Genomic DNA, 7,552 nt, shown 5'->3' with positions numbered 1-7,552 from the left:
AATTAAAACAAGGGTATCGATAAAATACTACTATCAAATTATTACACATTATTGTACAGTAATTGATTGGTTTACCCATACTGAGCAAACAAACTCTATTATTCATCAGCAAAGAGGTCATGCACATACACTGCTTATAATAAAAACTTAAAAACCTGCTGTACATAACAAATCAATCATAAACAGTCAATATATAAAAGAAAAAATCAGTCAATCACATGTACAATATTATAACTTAAGAAAGATTTAACCTGGGAGGAACATACACAAAGAGTTTTAGATTCTAAGTAATAAAAAAAAAACCTTATTGATGTTTACGAGATCTGAACTTGTTGCTGACACTAGAAATGGTTACTGATATCTGGAAAAGTTAATACTCTTCTTTTACATACATTATTATAGCTACCAAAAGTCCTACTAAAAAAACATCTGGGACAGTATAAACATCTCAACATTTCTTCATAGTTGATATGTATATTGTCTGTAGCTCATTTGATCTTGGTGTATTTCATCCAGAATGACCATAAAAGCAGACTAAAAATGATAAATACTCTACTGTCTAATATAAATAATACTCAAACCACACACAAAATAATCTAATTTACTATAAAAAAAGTGTCTTTACATATTATACTTAAATGTGCAAGCATATCTGGCATTCTCGTTCTAGCAAGTACTACTGTACCTTTAGATGATCGAATACTGTACTGGTACTTGGCTAAATATATGGAGCAAACATTCAAAGTCTCTAGAACACAAAAAAAAGGTAACAGTAATACATTCATAGGTTATAGAAAACAATAAAGCTACACATTCATAGGTTCTAGAAAATAATAACATAACACATTCATAGGTTCTAGAAAACAATAGAGTAACACATTCATAGGTTTTAGAAAAAAGCATCACATTCTTTTCATCAGTTTTCGAATCGGTGGTTGAGGGGGCTCAATTGTGATGTGGTATATCTCGACTTTAGCAAAGCCTTCGACTGAGTCCCCCACGAAAGACTAATAAGAAAGGTAGAAGCACATGGCATCAAAGGTAACATCCTTAAATGGATTAGGGCGTGGTTACAGGACAGGAAACAGCGAGTGAGCATTAACGGCACTAAGTCCCATTGGAGCAACGTCACAAGTGGAGTTCCCCAAGGCTTAGTACTTGGACCATTATTATTTATTATATACATAAACGACATAGATATCGGCATAGACAGCAACATAAGTAAATTTGCTGACGACACTAAAATAGGACGTGTTATTAAATCTGACGAGGACTCCGCAAAACTACAGGAAGATCTAAACAATTTTTTCGAATGGTCTGAAAAATGGCAGATGAAATTCAACGTGGACAAATGTAAAGTACTCGGTATAGGAGATGTAAACAGGGAAACCAGATACCAGATGAACAACGATGCCATAGAGAAATCCGACTGCGAGAGAGATTTAGGAGTAATGATAAGTAGGAACCTTAAGCCAAGTAAACAATGTGTTTTTGCTCATGACAAGGCTAATAAAATACTTGGGTTCATACAAAGGAGTTTTAGTTACAAGACTAGTGAGGACATCCTAAAACTGTATTACGCAGTTCAGTTCTGGTCACCGTATTACAGGATGGATATAGAATCATTGGAAAGAATTCAGAGGAGAATGACAAGACTAATCCCAGGCATTAGGAACCTTGAGTATAGAGACAGGTTAAAGCATCTTAATTTGCACTCCCTCGAGAGACGTAGAGCGAGGGGCGACCTGATAGAGGTGTATAAGTGGAAGTCAGGGCTAAACAATGGGGACATTACAAAGGTACTCAAACTAACCAACCAGGAGCGAACTCATAACAATGTTTTTAAATTAGACAAATTTAGATTTAGGCGTGAAATAGGTAAACACTGGTTTGGAAACAGAGTAGTGGATGAATGGAACAAGTTACCAAATATCATTATTAACTCGAATACGCTGAATAGCTTCAAACATAGGTTGGATGCTTATATGAGCAATAGGGGTTGGGTGTAAACGGGACTGCCCAGTATGGGCCAATAGGCCCTCTGCAGTTTCCTCCATTCTTATGTTCTTATAAGTTCTAGAAAAAGTATAACATTTATAGGTTCTAGAAAAAAAAGTATCACATTCAGTCTCTAGAACAACACACAAAATATGAAAAATAACATAGGAGTTTGTATCTATCCTTTGTTACTGATATCGTAAGTGAGAGTAGAAAAATAGCATAATGAACTCCCTAACTATCTGTCTAACGGCATAACGATCTCCCTAACTGCCTGTCTAATGCCTAACGAACTCCCTAACTGTCCACTGACCTTAAACATGATTCATTTCCACAGGCGCCAAGACACTGCCGCACTAATCCACTCACTCCACCTTACACTACACACATCATCACACTACTGTATTACAACTACTAATATAAACCTGATCTATAACTGCACGTGAAGTCTGGTACCCATACAATCACAACAACATAATACTGTACTAACACACAGGAGTAACTTATTATAATTTTATTTGCCCTAAAATATTCAAGAATTCATTGAAATTAACAGTATATTGAACCCTTTAAGCACCAAATAACAAAGAACTTAAATAGATGACCCCCATTTTAAAGCATATGGGAAGAGTCAAGTGACCTGAAGTTACTCATCTGAAGAGCCTCCTGACTGTCTTATCTGGATTAGTGTAAATTCTGTAAACAGCCACTTGACCATTCATAACCCAGGTATACACTACAATGATCTCTTATCTAGTTCTCTTGTTCAAAACTCTGACATATTTGTGAGATTCGTGTCACAAATTTCGTGTTTGTTTTTTTCGACAGATTAAAGACCGTCAAAGGAGGGGAGAGGGGTTACATCTTACTCAGTCTTCTCTGTTATTTAGTGGAATTTCATGGTTTTGTTGGTTATCCTTGGTTGAGCTGACTTACTGTTTAACACTGCTTGTATACCTGTATGGTTTAGGTACATTGTATAACTGCAATGTCTATATACATACTGAACTATAAATTATGTCTACATTGTTTATATACAGTACATATTGAATCAATTGTAAACTGGTATGACTCTTTTACTGAATGAATATATCAACCAATTAATCCTTTGTTTTATAACCTAAGTGTCATTTGCTGTTGATGTTAAAATATTCCAAACACTTCGGAAAAGAACAGCAAAGATTATGTGTCAAGGAACCACATTCAAAACACTAGCAACTAAAGATTCACCTCAAATCTAAATATAATTCACTTCCTAGTGTCACTGTTTGAAGTAAGGTTCACCACTCATGCAATAGACTACTAAACCTTCAATACCAAGAGGAGCGCATGAGGCAGGTCCCACATACTGACAGAGTGGCAACAGGCAGGGAAATGGGAAGTCATGTACAGCATATATTCATTCATCAAACTTTAAATTATGGGATAAAAATCAAGCTAGTTAGTTCAGGGATCATCATGGTGGAAAAGTTGAATGACTGGGTTTTAGAACAACTTTTAAATTTGACTCAGAATGCAGTTGACCTCCTACACATGACAAGGGTTGACCAGGAGGTGAATCAAGCATGGGATGTCAGGTCACTTGATAAACAATTCACGAGTCAAGGAAGTGGTAACGGAGATCGGGGCCTTTTAGTACACGTCCTGCGTGTTATCTGGTTGTTATTAATGGTAACTAAGAAGGGGCTAAATATCTCCAGGTTTTGTGCACCCATTCCAAGCTAGTGAGTGAGACAGAGGTTGATATACAGTTCTGTGACTTTTCCTACAATCAAATACTGAAGGACAGACTACACTGGTCTTGGATTTTTGCTAGAATCCTCTCAAGATCACAAATTTGATCATTAAATTTCAGGCAGCGAGAATTACCTCACCTCAGGTCACCAATCCACTACCTGAGTGACTGAGTATGGGAAGTGTTGACCATAATACAAGTAGGGGTTTCCTGGATTCTACACTGTCCATTTTTTATACACAAGGTGCCAAACCCAGGAATCAAAATCTACATAAGCTCTACATTATCACCCATTAGTTATTACAATATGGTAAATGTCTGATTCAGTTGTGCTTTATATTACCCGAGGTCCTTTTCAACACCGAAGGGGGACCTAGACAAACCTCGGTGGGTGTGTCTGGGTTCACCTCTCCCTCCTCATTTCTCCACCAACTACATCAGTAACACTCTTATCATAATACATACTCTCTCACTCTTGTCTTTGTATTCAACCTCTGCTCTTTCCATGTACTGTTTCTAGTTCTTGTATTTACTACCTACAGTCCTCATATATATACAACATCTAGTCCTTACATATAATAAGTCAATTTAGTCAATGTCAATACCAGTGAAATAAGTTTGTCTATCTGGGTGACTTCCTGCAACCAAGGGTCTCACATCACAGCAAGACTAATAATGTTTTTATCGGTACAAAGTTGCCATTACAGTCACCTATGTATAGAAAACAATACCCATTCACATCAATACAAATGTCAGGTATGAACAGATCCCTCCATAAACATTAGAGTTGCTCAAATAATGAAAATGTTTCTGGATACAAATGATTCCCATTTTCTATAGTTATGTGGGTGGGGAAAAAACACATGCAAATTTTTAAGAAAGAAGAATTATATTTTACATCAAAAAATCTGATTAAATAGCATCTTTATCTCCAAATTATAACAAATTAAATAAGTATTGTATATCGCATTGCATTTCCTCGAAAGGTTTGTCATATATACGTGACTCGAATTTTTTCTGGCTCCGAGACATCTATTTCTGGGCTAATTTTTATTGTAAAATTTACTCTATCTGGAAAATTTTCTATATGAACAACACTAATGTACACTTTTTTTTACCTTTTGTAATCACTACATCATACAGTCTTTTTATAGGAAAAATAATGAATGTACCGGTATGACTGACAAAGTGTGAATCTATAATCAAAATCTACATCTTTACATATGTTCAACCATAATTATAATATAAGAACATGACATATGATAATTTCTAGAGGAAAATTATCTTCTTCTAATTCTTTGATAATACGCTACAAGTAATGACATAATATTGGCAGGCTGCTTGAATCTGAATCTCCCCATGTTGTTTAGGTATCTGGATTGACACAGCAGCAACCAGGACCCATTGGACATGAACATGACATCCCAGCTGACACACTGACTAATGTGTGACTATGCGGAGGTTGAGTGGGTATAGGTAAACAAAGCCTCGAGAAAAGTAAGGCGGCCCTAAAGCACACCGTACAAAATCACGGCACAGCAGTATCCAACCTTTTCGTGAATTACTGTACTGTACGTCACGACGTGTATCAAAATCATCAATTTCTAGTAATGAAAACTTAATATGGTTTGTTTGTCCTGCTCAAATATCTAAATTAAACATGGGCCATAAATAATAAACAAAGATGGATAGAGCAGGTCACTGAACTCGATTCGGTAAGTAGTAATATGAAGATGCACAGCAAATTACACTTCAATACACAGTACCATCCACAAGTTGCTAAATGGACGAGGCATATCATAAGAGACGCACAGATGGACGAGAAGATGGGTAAAACACTATATGCCCTCCTCATATTATCTGGCAAGGGCTAAAAGGATAAGGTAATTTTCTGGTGTGTGTGTGTTATAAGGATTACGGCAAACTCGCCCAAGTACCAGAACAACTCAAAAAGTGTAAACTCTCTGACCATAAATAAATAATAGAAATGAGGAAGAGAAAGTAGCAACAGATACAGAAGAAGAGATGAAGAATGCAAAAGCAGCAGAGGGAAAAGAGGAAGTGTAGTGGCAGCCAAGATGGCAACAACATGAAGAGGACTACGGTATTCCAAAACAAGGTGTAAAAATGTACAATTGGTTTGGTTCATTATAATACAACAATGTCCTTAATTACCTTCATAGACTGCACATTCAAACATTTAGCCTTATAAAAAGAACAATTACAGTACTACAAATAAATAATATTTTCACAATATACAAAACTCATCATTGAAATTCTTGCTCCCACCCCTCTACAGTATTGCAAGTCATCGTGGAAACGACGGGACACCGTCCTAACAGACACGCCACTAAGCAACCTCGGATTCTGCTTCTGCTCCTTAAATTGCCATGCAGACAAACATGGATTGTGTAGGGATGCAATAGCTACTAGTACATCCCTTGACAAAATATTGTAATCGCTCATTCTTCCGCGAGACAGCACAATGCTTGCACAAATGTGTAAAATCCTGGGTCACAGGTGGGAAGGTCAGCAACAGGGGTGCTAAATCAAGGAAGCCGCGCAGGCTACGAATCACCATTTTCACGCTTCTTCCGGCCACCCTGATCCCAGGTGCAGTTGCCAGATGTAAAAAAAAAAGCGACCAATTTGAACGGTAACTAGACTAAACATGGTGGGTCGATTGTAGCTTTTGAAATTGTCGCCGCGCTCCCGGCAATAATTTCAATGACAGGTACTGTATACTTACACCTCAGACCATTCAATCTGTCATAGGAGAATAAATAGCAAGAGACCACTGAGTTACCTGGTGACTGTAGAGAACCAACGAGAGCCACCAGGTGACTGAAGAGGACCACTGAGTTACCTGGTGACTGTAGAGAACCAACGAGAGCCACCAGGTGACTGCATAGGACCACTGAGTTACCTGGTGACTGTAGAGAACCAACGAGAGCCACCAGGTGACTGCATAGGACCACTGAGTTACCTGGTGACTGTAGAGAACCAACGAGAGCCACCAGGTGACTGCATAGGACCACTGAGTTACCTGGTGACTGTAGAGAGCAACGAGAGCCACCAGGTGACTGCATAGGACCACTGAGTTACCTGGTGACTGTAGAGAACCAACGAGAGCCATAAAGCTTATAACAGCTACTTTAGTAAAAGCAATGTACTCTAGCCAAAGAAATAGGTAGCATAATCATAATGGCATACAGATACTTGAAATATAATTCTAACCCTCCTCAATACTGTGCTATACATTTGGTAGATACAGGTGTGATATATTATCACAATAGGAGGAGGTCTGTACACATTCCGGGAACACAAACTATAAAAAATATACTGATAAAGGACTGTATTCTTTAAACTATTTAGCATATACACTAGCCCATCGACTGATTTCCCCACCATAGAGACTCCCAATGTGTCAGAATTGTCCTGAACACTGGCATATTTAGTGACTAACAGCAATTTAATGGTGGAAATTCATCAACCCTCAAGTAATGTGTTACCACACACCATGGTGTGCAGTTGAACAATACCTCTTTGAGACATGTAATAAATTAAACAATGTTGATGATTGTTTCCAAGGACATGAGGTACCAATTGAAGAGGACCGATCCTGGGTCCTCACTCTCCAGGAACTTGATGACGAGAACATCCTTTCTTGGTGATGATCCTCAGCAGCCGTCTGCAACACCACAGACACACAATCTTCAGTTCAGCTGTCACATACACAGTCCTTAGACCTAACTTCTACTGACAATAGCTTCTGGACTGAGGGCTAATATTGCAAGAGGTACACCGCACAAGGCCAGC

This window comes from Homarus americanus, unplaced genomic scaffold (assembly GCF_018991925.1).
Source record: "Homarus americanus isolate GMGI-L3 unplaced genomic scaffold, GMGI_Hamer_2.0 scaffold32929, whole genome shotgun sequence".
In the NCBI taxonomy this organism is placed as follows: domain Eukaryota; kingdom Metazoa; phylum Arthropoda; class Malacostraca; order Decapoda; family Nephropidae; genus Homarus; species Homarus americanus.
This window is presented reverse-complemented; position numbering follows the sequence as displayed.